Raw genomic sequence first — 18,209 nt, forward strand, 5'->3', positions numbered from 1 at the left:
CTTCGTTCGGCGAGGCCCCACAACCACCCGAGCCCCTTCGTTCGCACCGGCGAACTCCGGCGAGCTCTGAAAAATCGACTGACCCAATTTTGAAATTTAGTCTACTGTGATTTAACTAGTGTGGAATATAAAAGGGGAAAACCATAAGCATTGGGAGTATAGTGTTGAGCGTGCCATGGCGGATCTGAAGGTGCAAACCAGACAAAGGCAACTTTGCAACCAAGACAAGAAATCAGAGTAAAGCAGTGGCGATCTATTTTCTTGTTGTGATAAATAAGTTGAGCAGATACGAAAGAGTACCGCCTCTGGTGCGGCGCCGTGTACGCATCTGCTGAGAATTTGACAGTGTTGCGGTAGCGATGGCTGTCAGCGGCATGGAAGCTGATCTAGGAGGGTAGCCGGTGGCGGCGGGGCGCGGTGGACGAGACGGTCGTAGGAGCGGCGCCGGCAAGGTGGACGACGGCGGGGATGAAGCGAGAGGACGGGATGCAAGGATCCCGGTCCGAAGCCGTGGATGAGAGAGGTCGATCTCTTGTAATGGACGGCGGCGTCGGGATATCAGCTCCGGCATGGTGGAGCAGGACGGCGGTGGATGGGGTGGCGGACGGCGGCGGACGGAGGGTGGGGTGGAGAGGGTGTTTTGGCACCCACGGAGTACGAATGGGGAAAAGGGAGGTATAGAGGAAGGGGGGAACCATGTATTCAGGGCGCGCTTGTCTCAAATGCGAGGAAATTTACAAACTTAGCCCCCATTTCAAATTTCTACTACATCACAGCAACATTAGTCGGTTGGGGATAGGACGGTAATCTCGCATACACCGAATATTTGCCGACGAGAGTTTGTTTTTGGCGCCCACCGTGTATGAATATGAATCGGGGAGGGAGTCAATTTCGGCCGAGGAACACTGTGTTTTGGCGCCCACCGTGTATGAATCCGGGTGAGAGGCGGTTACGTCACGTTTGGGTGAAATTACAAACCTACCCCTATCGAAACCTATAGAAATCCAGCAGATAGGCTTTACGTGGCAGGGATAGGCAGTAGTGATTTCCATCTCGCAGATTTTGGTTTCGGGCGGTTACTGCGACTTTCCCCGCTTCGTTCAAATTTTGCAGAGTGCACGTTTACCGTGCCAACTCAATTCGAATCCCGTTTGTATTCTATTTTTTCGGGCGGGATCCATTTTCAATTGGAATTACATTCTATATACATCATTTTTTATATATACTTTCAAAAGCACAACAAAGAATTCTGCTCCTTTATATGTATAATATGATTTACAAATACAACGATCTCGAAATCTTAAGGTTGAATTCGAATTTTTTTAACCAAATTATGTTCTACTAAAATGTATGGATCAGTAATATCTACATATTAAATAACATAGATGTGCGTGAATTCATATGAGTATGCATGTTTGATAGATCAATTTTGGTTCGAGTATGGATTACATGTATCATCATCTCGAATTCAAATATTTGAATCCCTTTTTTGTTCACTCCTTTCACGCCCATCTCTCTCGCATGCATGCTCCTTCAGGTAGCTATCACTCTCTTTTCTCCAGCTCACCCGCACGCTCACTTCATGTTTCTCCTATCCTCGCAAACATGGTCTCTCGACGTCTCCCTTGAGAAGTGTCACACTCTCCCTATCATTATACATTACACGGTTTTCATTATCTCTCACGTCTCTACTGTTCTCTGGTATCACTCGGTACCTAAGCTTTCTTTTTCACCGCCACACACACAGTCTCCACTCGTCTTTCACTTTGTCTTTCTCTCTATGGGATTCTCTCACACACCCTATATGTCTCTACATATGACTCATACCACTAAAATTACTCTCTCTCTCTCTCCTGTAGACACAACATTTGTTGCGGTCTCCTTTTCGTCTCCATCCCAGACTGACATTATTCATTTGTTTACCGATCAGACAACCCCGACTACCGTCTCCTCTCTCTCTCACAGACACACACACACAACTCCTGCTTCCACTCCCCTTCCCGACTACCGTCTCTCTCTCACACACAAAAACTCTCGCTTTCGCACCCCGACTCGTATTTCTCTCACAAACATTTATCGACTAGCTAGCCTCTAGATAGGTTTATACACCCGCACACTCGTGCTTCCACCATCGCATACATGTCTCTCTCCCGCTCCTTGTATCTATGTAGATTTTTCTTCCCTTCTTGAGACACGCCCTCTCGATCGTGCACACACACACTATCGCCTCATTTTAAGCTGATACCTATCGCACACACACTCCTTGTGTCTTTGTCACACATGCACTCCGTCCTCCTCCACTCTCCCTCTCTCTCACACACACATGGGCTTTTTGCAACAACTAGCAAGATGCCCATGCGTTGCACGGAACATCAAGATGCATTTGTATGAGTAGTTTATCTTGTGGGGGAAAAGGATGAACGAGGGAAGGCCTTATTTGCAAATGTGGAGAGGGGTGTGGGTATCTTTTTGCAAAATTGCCATAGTTTCCTTCCTATCCGTCAGATATAGATCGGACGGCCTATATTGCAGGATGGCAGGCACACGATCATCACCGACAATGCTTTTTATAAGAGTAGGGATAAAAAATAGAGTTGGTGATGATGGTGGGCCTGCCATCCTGCAATGTAGGTCGTCCGATTTATATCTGACGGATAGGAAGGAAAATATGGCAATTTACCCGCACTCTTCACCACATTTGCAGATAAGGCCTTCCCTCGTTCATCCTTTTCTCCCACAAGATCTTGATGTTCCGTGCAACGCACGGGCATCTTGCTAGTAAGAGTAGAAATTAGACATATACCACTTCTCGAATCTTGAAACCAACAACATTCCTCCCTTATCTCATCAAAACCGCCAAAGGAATATATTTTGAGTGAAACATAACATATTTTTAGTGATATACGTATTTCAAAACTAGACTTTTTTCTATCAAATCGGTGAATATGTATTAATCTACTTTGATCGTGTGGCAACGCATTGGCACATTGCTAGTAGTTATTATAATTTTTTGGACACCAGACAAACGGTGGAGTACATATACGAAGAGAAGAGGCGCACGCACGCAGTCGGCCTCTCGCTGTCTCGCACACATGAGTGTTACGTAAAGGCGACGTTAACAAATAAACCCTAAAACCCTAGGTGCACGATTGCTGCATTCGCGGGTACCGGGTACGTGGTGGAGCACCTTTGTAGGAATAGTCAGCTCGCGTGATAATTTGATCCGTAGGAGTTGATGGTCGGGACCACAGGTGAACGACTTGGAGCGCGGTGGCTCGCCAGTTGCCACAGATCGAGTAGCCACGTTTAAAATATCGTTTTTTAGCGGGGTTAAGAGTTCCGATTTTCAATGGCGCGTTATAAGTAGTAAGTAGTTTTTAGAACGATTGGTATGGAGCGAAAATGGAATTCATAGTACTACGTACCTCCTTGGCGTATGGTTGTATGGTTTTTTTTGCGATGGAGGTTGTATGGGTTTATGTTGCGAGATGTTGAACCTGGTAGTTCTAGGGCAAATACTATGGTTTAGATTTAGATGCTGGTTTTCAGTAATGAAAATCGGAAGGGGAAACCCTTCTTTGATTAAAAAAACTACTACCTCCATTCTGGTTTACTAGTCCCCATCGTACTTTGGGTCAAAGTTTGTCCACGAATTTTACTTGTAAAATGTGAATGGAAAACGAGATTTTGTTATACCCAAACAAAAAAGGACTGGAGGGAGTGATTGCTCTGACACGGACGCGACCTCTCATAGCGCAGGCATTGAACCGGCGCGCCGGCCAAGAGGGCCGCACTCGCTGCAGGCCCGGCTGAGCACGCCTCCTCGCCGCGTGCAACCAGCTTAAGACTGCCCCGCCTGCCTTCATTGAATCCGCGCGTGTGCCGGCAACACGTCCTTCGCGAGCCGGCAGGCATTTTAGAACACAAAAAATGACTAAAATATAATTAATTTACGCATGGTCTTGACTTGTTGTGCTCGCACTGGTAGCAGGAACTAGTAGAGGATTTTCTTTATTTATAACTCTCCTCACATTTTTTGGCTTTGAAGTGAATCATGGTTGTGGACATTATGTATGAATGTGCAGATATCTGTGAACATGAGTTTGATGTGGAAGTTGAACTTGGAATGTCGGGCTTGCGCGTGAACTATACCATGTCCAATGCTTCGTCTGTTATTGTTTGGAAAGTAATTGCTGTTATTACATGACCCGAAAAAAAACATTTTGTGCCACATCAGTAGATGCACGGACATCACAACAGGCATGCTGACTGGATAAACATTTGAACCTAGCTATTATGAAGGAAATTTTGTATTGACAACAGTTTTAGATAGCAGGAGACGCCTAGCCTGCTCTGCCTCTGCTAGCTTATTTCTGGCTTCTTCCATCTCTTCTTTGGCTTGGGTGAAGAGAGCATCTGATTGCTCTTTTCGCTTCTTCAGGAACTCAGCTACATTCTCAAGGGCTGCTGCACGCTTTCTTTCAGCCTTTACTAATGCCACGAGGACACGAACAGCTGACGACTCCACCTGGCTTGTGTGTAATCCAGCATCATCTGGGAATTTGCACCTTGTGTCTAATCCAGCATCATTAGGGAACTGGCACCTTGTGTGTAATCCAGCCTCATTTTGGAAACATGATCTCGAGGTTGACCATACTTCCCTCCTCGCAGGAACTGCATCCTGACATGAAGTTACTTCTTTTTTAGATCAATACTCAGAGCAACCTAGATCCATTTAGTAGAAGCCAGATAAACAGAACTCGGAGAAGTGAATTCAAAAGGAAAATAAAATAAAAACAGACTACAAGGTGAGAACACCCACTTCCTACATCAAGCTAAAAACGAAAGCATTAGGACGATTAAGACTCTTCTTATTACACATCGAAGAACACCACGCTTAAGAGAAACAGAAACTACAACATATACACATCGAAGAACACGAGGCTACACGAAAGTAATTGAAAGGGTGTTACTTACCAAAGCTCGTTTTACAGGTTCGGTGCAGCTCCTCTTTAACTTGCCACGCTCCTTGAAGATGTCCCGAATATCCCTGTTTGGTCTTCATTGCTCCTCTGCATGTTCGCACTCGTGGTTTTAAAATCTCAACATGGCAAGAAAAATATACTACTAGTAATACTCGCGCATCTTGTGGGCAACATTAAAGCACTCGTCTGCCATGTTAGAGCATCTCCAACAGAATCGCAACGCGCGGCGCTTTAAAAAAGCGTTTACAGTGCTGAGATCGAGAAGTAGATACTAGAGAGTAGAGGATAGTTCTCAGCATAGATAGATAAAAAAAGATAATTCAACTACTCCTCGTCGTCCGACTCCTCCTCGGTGATGTCCTCCTCCGACGTCTGACTGTAGGCATGAAGATACCGATCGTCGTCGGATTCCCAGGGCGACGCTGCTCCTAGCCTCATGTTGAATTGAGCTTCCGCTTTTCGCCTACGCTTGTCCTCGCGATAGGCGGCTCGCTCCGCCCTCCTCTTATCCCTCTCCGCCCTCCTTTGCGCGTAGAACTCGCGCTCTTTGATGATGTCCTGCGGGAAGTGTTGGCGCCACAGCGCCATGGCTTCCTCGTCCATCTCGGCGATGCCGAGACGGTGCTCCCGCCTCCGGTTGTTGCGACGATCCTCGTCGGTGCTAAGCCGCGGCAGAGGCGCGAGCTCCTGCGCCCGCTCCCGTGTCGGCACGTTGGAAAAGTTCAATGTTCTATGAGGCCACCGGAGGCGCCACACCGCCGCGTCGTACGCGCGGGCGGCCTTGTTGGCGGTGTCGAAATTGCCGAGGCCGAGGCGCATCCCGCGGAACCAGATCTCGGCGGAGAAGCCGTCGGAGGGGGGCGCGCGGACGCCATGGTATCCCCAAGTTTCCCGGCGACGCGGCGGCGAGGCGAAAAAGAGCGGGGAGAGAGCGGTGGCGAGGCACAGAGCGGGAGAGACGGTGGCAAGGCACAGAGCGATGGGAGGGCGTTGGATTTTATAAAGCGCGCCGGACGCCGCGCGCCAAAACTAGCGCACGCCCGGCCGCTTTTCCCGCGCGCGCGCGATCCTTTCCCGACGTCTCTGCTATCTCTACTCTCTTCTCTACTGTTATATTTATTTAATATTTAATATTTATCTCTACTTCCTTTACTGTCTACTTTTTTTCTCTATACTTTGTTTTCTTGCAATATAGGCCGTCCAATTTATATCTGACAAATAGGAAGGAAACAAATGGGAATTTTGCAAAAAGATACCCATACCCCTCTCCAGATTTGCAAATAAGGCCTTCCCTCGTTCATCCTTTTCTCCCACAAGATAAACTACTCATACAAATGCATCTTGATGCGTGCAACACATGGGCATCTTGCTAGTTCTAAAAACCTTTCCATCATTTTGCCACACTACTGGTTGCAGATGAAAAACCTACCCAAGCACAGCGCGATACAGGAGCGACGCACAATTACAAGCTGATATTCTGTTGGACAATGGAGGCTATAACCAATTACTTTTACGGGAACAATAGCACCCAGGAAATTTGAAGGGTAGGTATGAACAAAATTGGAACTGCACATGTACTGCTAAGTGATTCAATACACACATTACCAATCGAGGAGGAGAACGATGGTCGCGGCGGCCTCTGTGAGTCATGGTCGGCAACGGGAGTCAGTTCATTGTCCACGACGGTGGTACTTCTGCGCTTGGCGTCGGCTTCCGGGAAGCAGATCCGAGACCGTGGAAGACGATGCCAGGGAAGAGGCTCCGTGTACGACGACGACGGTGGACCGGCTCCAGTGCGGCGTACGAGGTCGTCGATGAGGCAGATGCGCTGCGGTGGACGAGTGCGCCGATGTAAAGGGGAGGAGCACGAAGGCTGCGGTGCCGTGGAGAAGTCTATTTTGCGGTGGGGATAGAAAATGGGGAGTATTCAGGTGTACTACTCTGGGTGCCGGGGTGGGGTTGGCTGGGTAGGGTGAACCTGAAGTTACGAAAACAGCCCCCTACCAAGCGTCATCCGTAGGCCTGTTCCGAAGGCTATGATGGTAACTTCCCACTGCTCGAATCAGGGTCGCGGAGATTTTCCCGCCGACCTCAAAATTTTGTGACACTGGACTCCCCGTGTGGCGTGTTGAGTGATTCGGCTAAGCAACTAGCGAGTAGTAGTAGTAAACTCTGCATATTAGGTTTGACCGAAGTCAAACTTCCTAAAGTTTGACCAAGTTTATAGAAAAATATAAACATTTACCATAACAAATATGTATGATGTGAAAGTACATTCAATAATGAATCTAATGGTATTTATTTGTTATTGTATATGTTAATATTTTTTGTTATAAGCTTTCTGAGAGTTTACAAAACTTGACTTTGACCAATGCTAATACGCGGACTTAAATAAAAACGGAGGGAGTACACATTTGTTTTCTTAGTTTGTAGTGAACTAATCATTTGTTGAAATTGTGAAATAAATATATTAGGCTATTGACTTCGAATGTAATGGTCTATACAATTCAATAGTTACAATCATTGTCGAATCCCTAGATGTATACAAGGTCTATAGTACTTCACAACATGCTCAAACTCACATACACACACACACAAAGTAAACTAGAAGACCGTTCTCTCATGTATACACAACGTATCGGCATCTGTCTATGTCTCACTCATGCATGATCATTTGCACATTCACACCTCTCTATGTCTGTATCACACGCACACCGTCTCCACATTGCCCTTCCGCCACAACACACATATGGACACATACACATTCTCTTAGTCACACACACAAAATCAGTATTAAAAAAAACTAGGGCGCACCTAAAACGTCCAAATCCAAATAAACACGAACTGGAGCTAAATTCAAATATATGGAAATATTGCAGCGTCAAGAACTTTCACAGGAAAAAAGTTGAGTAATATTCGAGGATTGTTTTCACACACACAAAAAGGTTCGGTGGATGTTCTTCGAGCGCGACACGGTGACGCACCGTTTGATCGACCGCGCGGCCGCTGTTCACGCGCTTGCACAGGATTCCGTATTGTGGCTGTGGTACTAACTAATAAAAGCGCTGCCTAAGTCTAATATTTACGTGTACTAGTACGGTTTTCTTTTATGTTTGACCAACCTTATATATAAAACTAAAGTAAGCTCCCACACGCGCACTCATCAATATGCTGCCGCCGCCGTTGCGCATGCCGGCGCCCGCCTGCTCCGGCCAACAATTTCTCGCCCATCACCGCCGTGTCGCCGCCATCCCTGTGCCATGAAGCCGAAGGCTTGCCCGCTCACATCGTCTGCAGTCCCTCCTCGCGATGCCGCCGCGCTGCCAAGCATGCAAGCAGCTGGTGGAGCCGCGCCTATGCACGCAACGTATGAAGAGGAGGACGAGCGCGTGCTCCAGCACGCCGGCGAGGAGGAACTAGCGTGTCATTGTCGTCTCTGCCCGTGCGGAGGAGGCGCGCATGCTGGCTGTCGCGGCGGAAGCCTGTCGCGCGCGCGTCGAGCCCGCAAACCGGGTGCGGACGCGGAATCTACCTTCGAGACCTTGAATGCCACGTGGATCCTGCAATCTGAAGGAGCAATTTGGGTCAGTCGACTCATGTGAGCCGTTTGATGCAACATGGATGGCTAGAAGGGTTCTTCCACCTCTTCTGTCGTCTTCTTCCTTTGCTCCGTCGAAATTCTTTCAGAAATCGACTGACCCAAATTATACTACTAGTACGAACGTATTAAGTACAGTAGGAACACGAAGATATGAGCAGTAGTACCAACTGCAATAAGAACAGTAGTAAGACATAGTACTAGTACTACTGTACGTACTAAAGAGTTCAAATAACGAGAAAGAATATAAACATAGTTATGTTGGGGCCTCAGCACAACACACCCTTGAAAATAAACTAAGCAACTAGTCCGCTTGACACTGCAGTAGAACCAGCATGAGCGACGGCACTGACACCTACTCGGAGTCCGAGTCCACATCCTCGACTTCATCCTCGTCCCTCTTCCTCTTCCTCTTCGCCGACGCTTCTTTGCTTGAACGGGACACTGGGCTCTGCTTCTTCATCCAACCCTTGTAGATATTTAAACAAGGTAGGCATCCATTGCTGCGTACAGGATGTGATGTTCATCTAATGTCTTCGACTCCCATGCATGATGAAACTCGTGATGAGGTTTCTTCAGTTTAGCGTACGAAGGATCAATCATGGCTGCTGCCAGGGTCAGCATTGAAGGTTGAGAGGAGGACACCAGGCTTGCCTTCTGGAGATCGAAGGGCTGGCCTACAACGAGACCTATCCGACGCAGGACATCCCTGTCGTTCTTAAAGCCTACAGTAACGAATTTCACTCTTTTGTCCTTGAGGAAGTTCTTAAAATCCTGGCACTCAACGTCGGCATGGCATATGTGGTAGACCAAGCAAACGTTATGTACGCAAACCTGGATCACGGCGGGCTTCTTCCTCTCTTCGTCCTTTAGATCCTTCTCTCGTCCCAGGACTGTGGTGTACTCAACATCTAGCCCAGCGACCCACTCATCCGTTGAACTGTTGAACATGCGTAGGAAGCGAGCAAGCCATGCTTTCACCGTCTCGGATCCACGTGTGTAGATGACGATGAACTGATCGCCGGTGATGGCTCTAACCTGGTACTCAGCGGCGACCATGGAGATTTGGGAGGCCATGGATTTTGGAGGAGGGTTAGGAGAAGTTGAACTGTTGTACCCCGCAAAAAAAACTGGGAGCGAACTAATGTGAAAGGACGGGACGACTGGGAGCGAACTGTTGTAAGGTAGAAGACGGGGACGAGTAGGGCGTGCGAACGGCGTGGGGTTGCTGGCTTGCCCGGTGGATAAACGGCTGCAAGCCCCCAAAGAGTTCTCGAGAACTATGCGGGACCCACTAGATGTCATGTCTACTAGACCCATATCGTAGGCCTGACGGTATAGCTTCTGCCTGTTCGCACGCCATGCCGGCGCGTGGATGTAACTTCACTTAATTCCGTCAAACGTCGCGCCTCCCACGACCTTCGCCTCCCTCGCGCGGTCGCGCCCTTTGAGACTTCGACCGGCTATAAATGAGCAATTTTTTGCCTTTTTTTAGACAAGTATTTTTTTTGCCTACTCCGCATGCATGATACTCCCTCTGGTCCTTTTTACTCCCGTCAACCGTTTGCAAAGTGTTTGACCAAATTTATACTTTTTTTGAACACCACCTTATATTAATTAACCAGCCACACCAGTACACTCATTCGATACAATATTCACCACACAGGGTGGTACGTTATTTACAAGAATACCATCTAATCTATTGTCAAAGCTATACTTAGCGATTAAGTGTGCCACCTTATTGGCCGAACGGCTAATCTTTGACAATTGAAGATTGTTGATCAACTTCGAGATGCTCAACGCTTTCATCTTCAGGTCACGCATAGCAGACCTGTCATAGTCCCCCGATGCAAGAGACGCTACCACAAAAGCGCAATCAGTCTCTAAAATTACAGGATTATGAAGAGAAATACCTATGTAGAGACCGGCAATGCAAGCCCTAAGCTCCGCTTCCTCCACGCTTTGACAGGCATCAATGAAATCCCACGACCAAATTTATACTAAAAATATCAATATCTACAATACTGATTATAATGAGTATAAGAGAGAGATGATTATAGTAACATAGGTAGAGAAATGTGATGCTACTATGTGTCATGCATGGCAATAAATGAGACCACCTATGATACTAATCTATGATACTATGCACTATAGAGGTAGTAACATAGACTAGTAACATATGCATGTTACTAGTCTAAGTTACTCCCCACTATGACCAGCCTTAGAGTACCACTACCTCCCTTCTAGTTTAAAGGGCTCGATTCAAAAAATTCACCTACTCTTAGCAAGATAGTAGAGGCGGTGGAATAGTTTTTGAAGTCTGCAAAAGTACTCAACTAGTGCTGTCGTTCTTCACAAAAAAATGTGTTTACCAATGCATGCATGAACACTAGTTACTCTAACCCCCCTCTCTTTTTAATTCTTTGCCACATCAGCATGTTTGCTATTCCCGTGTGCATGATACCAGCTAAGATACCACCATTATGGCCAGCCTTAATCATTGCATGCAATAATTTAGTGCACCTTGAAATATGAACATGTGTGGGGCGTGTATGTTTTTAATGACTTGAGACTATACCTAGCCCGGCATGCAAGATGACTTATTATGCACCGTTCCCCATACCTGCAGGAAGCCCGTTCGTCTCCAAATCTTTTCCTCTCCATGTGTGGAAACAATATGCCTGCCAAACTCTCCTTCTCCCTCCGGCGGTCCCACCACTCCACCCCGTGTGAAAAATCTGCATGCATGACTCTCCTCCCCCGCTCGTCCAATCCATTGTGACCAGCAATATTTCCACCCCTTCGCTCCCCCGTAATTTACTCCAACAAGTATGCCCACGTAGCTGTTACTTAACTGCAGGTGCATTGGGTCACTGACATATGGGCCCAACAGGGGTCTGGCCCACATGTCAGTGATGCAACTGGACCTGCAGTTAAGTCAGTGCAGCTCAGTCCATATCTTACGTAGGTGTGCCATTGCTCGCTAAAAATACTGCGCCTCCCACGACATCGCTATCCCCTCCCCCTCATGTTCACGTTCATCGCTATCTCCTCCCCCTCCCAAGCCCTAGGAGCCCCTCGCTGCACCGCACGAACGGTCACGCGTCACCGTTCCGTTCCTCGCCGCCACTAGTCAAGAAGGACGCGTTGGTGTTCCACTCCTCGCCGCTACGCGACGCGTCGCTGTTCCGTTCCTCGCCACCACTAGTCGAGGAGGACGCGTCGGTGTTCCGCTCCTCGCCGCGACGCGACGCGTCGCCATTCCGTTCCTTGCCGCCACTATTCGAGGAGGACGCGTCGGCGTTCCGCTCCTCGCCGCGACGCATCGAGGTGGATGCGTCGGCGTTCCCAATCTCACCAGCACCCGCGCCGGAGGACACGTCGGCTCCCCGAGAACGCCGCGCCGCCCGCCGAGCCCCCCAGCCTTGAGGAGCTTTGGAAAGAAATGGATGTCGCCTTGTGGGAGGCTTTGCCTCCAGCAGAGCGCGCCAAAATAGAGGCGGAGAAGAAGGCCGATGAAGAGAAGCGCACCGCGGAACAAGCTGCCTGGGAGGCCTATGTCGCCTCCAAGAGAGTCAGGCAATTGGCTCTTTGGCAGAAGGCTCGTGCGAGGGCCGTGAGGGTGGCGGAGGACGCCCGTGCCGATGCCCTGAGTGCAGTCGGGCCCAAGTGCCTCATCTACGCTTGGCGGTACGTGGATCCGGTGCACGCTTCCAGCGAGGAGGAGTACCTGTTGGCGCCGGATCACCACACCGGTGAGATCGCGCTCGCCCGCCGGCAAGCCGCCAATCAGCACCTCGCGAGTTGCGAGGCTGAGGAAGAGGCGTTGTGCCGGCGCGCTGGGAAACGGCCGCGCACCAGGGCACTCGTGGCGTGCCGCAAGCGCTCTTGCGAGCGCCGTGACTTTTAGGAGGAGTATAATTTTTGTTTCGTAAGGCGATCTCATTAGTTTTGGGACGCAAATGATAAATCCCGAATGTTCAGGAATTTTTAGCGTCCTTAATTAAGTATGTAAAAGGGAAAGTTTTGAAACCTTGTGTATTCGTACGCATTTTGCAAGTACGTGCATATAGCACAAACTTTACTATATACTATTGCACTACACGTCTCTCTCGATATATGCTTGCAGACTGTGCTACTCCCTCCGTCCAGGTCAATAAGTCATCTTTGGTTGTGCACCGTGACCAAGAAGGAGGGAAGACTTATACACCTAGACGGAGGGAGTACTACTATTACTTATGTACGTGCAAATGCACGTTTTAACATTACGATGCGGTTTTTGTAAAAGTAGAAAAACAGCACTAGTCAATCTTGTGAAACGATTCAATGCAAAACAAATGCAAAAATGCTCGTTTGATTGTTTACTTTTAGCTTCCTTCTCTATGGTTATTTCTCTGTCGTACTTTGTACGGAGTATCTCACTGGTTGGAAAGGCATGCAAATTCCCAAACCGCTTCGTACACCTTGTATCGAATTTTTTGCCTAACAAGTTGTGCCGTGCAATTGGAATTCCAACTTGAGTACTACTACTAGTAGGAGTACCAGGGGCCAGTTCTTTTAGGCTTCTAGATTAGTAATCCCATAAGAGCAAGTACAATAGAGCTGAGTCAGCGGGCTATAAGAAATAAACTTGTATATTTCTTCTTAGTTGGAGGAAAGAGAAGAGGAGAGAGAAGGTAAGTGGGCTCTTCGTGAAGAGCCAGCTCTAGCACGTGCTCCTAGGCACTTTGTGAGAATGAGAAGTGGGCCACATAATAAAAAAGTAGTACACTCTTTTGATCTATTATTGTACATGTTGGCTATAAGATGGGTTGTAGATGACATGGCACTGGCTTATAGCCAGCAGCTAGCTATACTATTAACCATGCTCTAGCTACTACCTCCGTCCTGGTTTATTGGTCCCCATTGTAATCTGTGTCAAATTTTGATCATAAATTTAACTAATGAAATGTTAGTGCATGTCACATGCACTACTCCATCCGTCTAGGTGAGTAAGTCATCTTAGGCTGTGCACCGTGACCAAGGAGGAGGAGAAAACGAGAAACGTTAATGTTTATTTGCTAATTAATAGTATTGCATGCAATGAACTAACCACTGCATGTCGTGTTTGATATCTCAAGTCATTAAAAGCATGCACACTCTTTATCTCTTATTGGTTGATATGTCAAGAAACAAGAAACGAGGTAGAAGTTAATGCACCGCGCCTAAGTGTTTTGGGATTATTTGGTTTTCGTAAGATGACTTACACACCTAGAGGGAGGGATTACAATGGTGAGGAATAAACCAGTTAAATCTTTGGTCAAAATTTAGCACAAATTACAATGGTGAGGAATAAACCAGGACGGAGTAGTAGTTTAGAAGCCCAAATAAATGAGTGAGGCGCCTTATTGTTACTCTCCACTGTGACTAGTCTTGTGGGAAAAGCTGGGGAAGCCGCCAAAAGAACTGGCCCTAGGAGTAGTAGCTAGGGATCGAGTGTGCGAGATGAACCGGAGAAAGTAAATGCAGAGAGATGAAATGCAAAAAAGACGGAGGGATGTGATGGTTGCTTGTCCGTTTATTTTACCAAGCGGGGTGAGAGGTGAGAATCCCGTGCAGCTCCGCCCTCTAGACTTGTACTACATCGGTCGTGGTTTATTAGTCCCCCATTGAATTTGACTGAAGATTTAACTGACAAAATGTTAGTGCATGTCAACAAAAACTATATCGTTCGATTCGTATTTGAACATAGTTTTGAATGATATAATTTTAGGTGACATGCATCAGCATTTATCGTACTATATATAATGTTAGTTCAATTTTTGGTCGTACTAATCTATAGTAGTAAGGTGCCCGTGCGTTGCATCGAAGAGTGCAATGCATTGATCGGGGAGTTATTTATTTTGACAAAGGATGTGGGGGTCATCTCATGTGTAACGGGTATCGATAGGTTTCTTCGGATATTATTTCATCTCTAGAGCTCACAAACATCCGGGTGAAATAGATAAAAAGGTATCTTTTGCAAACAAAAGCGTTCAACTATTCAACCTGCATCCAAAACTTGTGAAGAAATAACACTTATTGTGCTTTGCAAGAAATGATCTTTAATAATTAGTTTTTGAGTATCGATTGTTATACATGTTGGCTACAGATGACATGGCACTTTCTTATAGTCAACAGTTGGCTATACTATTAAGTAATATGAACCATGCCCTTATACACCTAGATGGAGGGATTAAATCAGGATGACTTGCAAGCGGGCAGAGGAGATGTAAGAAATGGTTCATCGTAAGTCTTTCACCAGTACTGTAGTAAAAATTCATACATGGAAGATTCTAGACTAAACCATAAATGGATACACTTTTATTCATGCGCGATACTCCAATAGAGCAAGATCATGCATGGAAGTCTCCACATGCTTAGACAGCGGATTACATTGAGCGAAGACTAATGATCAACATTTAACTTGATAATGCAGATGTCCAGGTGAACCTCCTTGGAGTCCCCGTGCACATTGTTGGGGGTCAAATAATACCATGCGTCTTCCATGTCCACATCGGCGGGAAGGTCCCAGCTCGGCAGAGTCCAAGTCAGCTTGACGTAGCCAGTGTCACCGCCCACATACCTCCGAGGGGTAGTAATAGTGAGCACGCACGCGTACATCGGCCTCATGTCAGTGTCAGCGTCAGCGGCATCGCCCCTGACGCACACTACAGAGATGTGGTGGCGGCCTGCGCGGGCCTCGCCGGTGGCCACGATCAAGAGGAAGATGCTGCCGTCCTCCTCCGAGACTAGCAGGCGGCGCTGATCCTCCAGCGACTCCGGCACGGTGAACGGGTAGCACGTCTCGTACTTGATGTTCTTCGCCAAGGGCCAGTAGTGATTGCCGCACGCCTGCGTCAGGGAGTTAATTGCACAGAAGTACCACAATTGGGGCATCACATGCAGATTGGTACCACGATTGCTAATTTTTTGCGTGTCAGTACCAACATTGCTCTAGATTTTTGCAAATAGGTCTAAACTGCGTATAAACACGTATTGACGGTGTATCTGACTAGCGGGGCCCGCCCGTCAGGTGCCGACGTGGCATGTTTTTTGCAGAAAACCCCCGCCTTCGCCCTCGCCCTCGCCCTCTCGCTCCGCGCCCGCCTCGCCGCCCTCCGTCGCCGCTCGCCGCTGCCGTTGCCTCTCCTCCCCGTCCCCTTCCGGAGCGGCGCGGTGGCTGTGCGCATGGCTTCGTCGGACGCGGGGGCGGCGCCTCAGCTCAGCTCCACCGTGGAGGTGCCCGGCGCGGCGGGGCCCGTGCGGGTCGTGGCGGCGGCGGGCCTCCCCGAGGCGGACTTCAGGAAGGCGCTGGAGTCGGCGCTGTTCAGGCGGTGGCTGGAGAGCCTGGAGGCGGAGAGGGGCCTGCTCGCCCGCGGGAAGCTAAGCCTCCGCCAGATCCTCATCCAGGTGCTCCCCTCTTTCTCCCGCATCGAAATGTTTGAGCTCTAATAACGATTTCGTCGGGAGATTAGTAGATGGATGGCACATCTGAATTTGATGCGTGCAGGGGGTGGACATGTTCGGGCAGCGCGTGGGATTCCTCCACCGTTAGACGCCTCCGTCTCCGACGATGACAGCAGTGATGAAGACCACGTCCGGCCCGGCGCGGCGTCCATCATGGCCTCCAGCGCGGTGCGCGCCTCCTCGAGCAGCTCACCGGCCGGGCGACACGCCACTCGGCCGTCGCTCATGGCGCAGCACCTCAGCCCGAGGAGCGCCACCTCGGTAGCCACCTCCGTCGGCCACCCCCCTGCGCTCGCGTCCACCGCCTGCTGCCAGGCTCTGCCCCCGCCGGCGGCCTCCAGCGCCGCCTTCTTCGCCCAACGCGCCGGCAGGCCCGTGACCAGCCGGAGGAGCAGCAGGCCCAGGGCGTGCACGTCGCACTGCGGGGTCGGCTCCCCCGTCGCGACGTACCGCTTGTCCACGTACGCCAGTGCCTCGCGGCCGGCCCGCTGCTGCTCCGCCTGCGCCAAGAGCCCGCGCATGCCGAGGCCGGCGAGCTTAATGGAGGACGGCCGCTCGTCGGCCTGATCTAGCAGGAGGATGCTCGTCGGACCATCTTGAATGACGCGTGCAGGAAGGCCAGCGCGGAGCAGACCTGGTATGCCACGGGGCACCGCGCCATCCACGGCAGCGGCGGCGGCGTCCCGTCGCCTCCTTGGTCGAGGCAGTCCTCCAGGCTCCCGCCCGGCACGAGCTCGTGCACCACGGCGCGCGCCTCCATGCACGCGCCAATTTCCCGCAAAAATTTGGGCATTTTTGTGATTACATACAATGTAAGGGGGTTTTCTGCAAAAAACATGCCACGTCGGCACCTGACGGGCGGGCCCCGCTAGTCAGATACACCGTCAATACGTGTTTATACGCAGTTTAGACCTATTTGCAAAAATCTAGAGCAATGTTGGTACTGACACGCAAAAATTAGCAATCGTGGTACCAATCTGCATGTGATGCCCCAATTGTGGTACTTCTGTGCAATTAACTCTGCGGCAGGTGATGCACGATGTCCGCCGGCGAGCCCCAAAACGGCACCGGGCACTCATAGCAGTAGACGAAGGGCTCCTTGGAGGCATCGACCAGGCCGTCCATGAAATGGGAGTGGCTGTAGGGGACGTTCTGCCAGTTGAATATATGAGCAATTTACTACGAGATTTATTCTGAATAAGCACAAAATAAATCATGATGGCTATAACAGAGATTAAACTAATCATGCGGACTAGCATAGTAGATGAACAGATCGAATCTAGGACACAGACTAGAAACATGATTTCGAACAGGAAGGACAGAAACACATACGGTGCAACGGGAACAGCACCATTGGCGTTGAGGTTGTCGCCCATGTCGTTGAGGAAGAGGTTACCGAGGTCGGGGAACAAGTCGTCGCTGCTAGCAGTCGCGAGAGTGCGCTCCCCAAATTTCAACAGCGCCCGCCGAATGGAGCGCAGGAGGGAGTGGCTGTAGGGGACGTTGCGGCCGCCGAATGGAGCGCAGGAGTAGCCCACGAAGCAGTAGATGGTGCTCCTCCCTAGTCTCTATTCTTATCTCTATCTCTACTACTCTTCTTTTTTTATAATATACTAGTTGTAGTTGTCAAATCGAATAGTACTGCGCCATCAACTGCACGCCTGGCTGAACACGCCTCCTCGCCTCCATCAAACCCCACCGTTAAACCCGCATGCAAACCGAGAAACCTACTCCGGCCCGCGGGAGGAAATTTGCCGGTTGCCGTTGGAGAATAATAGAGTCACGTCCAATCCAGTTGAGTTAATTGCGTGTATGATTCTCCCTCTATAAAAAGTTAATTGCATCCTTAATCTTGTATTCTAAGTACTATGTGGGTTCCAATGTCAGTAAAGTGTACATGACTTGCAGGCTGGCTACAGATTCATACAGAAAGTTAAAAAGAAACAAATACATGACTTGCAGGATTGGAGTTAGCACCGATGGCGGTTCGTAGTCATTCCACGCTCGGGCATTGAAGTTTGTAACTATTTTAGATTAGAACATACTACTCCTCCGGTGCTAGTAGTAGAGCAGAGTCCTACTCCACTACAAAAGGAAGTCTCTGGAACAATCTGGTATGGTGGCCGCTGCCGGCGCCG

At 49.0% G+C, this 18,209-nt stretch overlaps 1 pseudogene; it reads right to left on the minus strand.

Annotated features, from left to right (window-relative positions):
* Nucleotides 1-16,052: 16,052 nt before the first annotated feature.
* Nucleotides 16,053-16,864, minus strand: LOC123142587 (U-box domain-containing protein 57-like; annotated as a pseudogene).
* Between the last annotated feature and the right edge of the window lie 1,345 nt (nt 16,865-18,209).

This window comes from Triticum aestivum, chromosome 6D, assembly GCF_018294505.1.
Source record: "Triticum aestivum cultivar Chinese Spring chromosome 6D, IWGSC CS RefSeq v2.1, whole genome shotgun sequence".
NCBI classification, from domain to species: Eukaryota; Viridiplantae; Streptophyta; class Magnoliopsida; order Poales; family Poaceae; genus Triticum; species Triticum aestivum.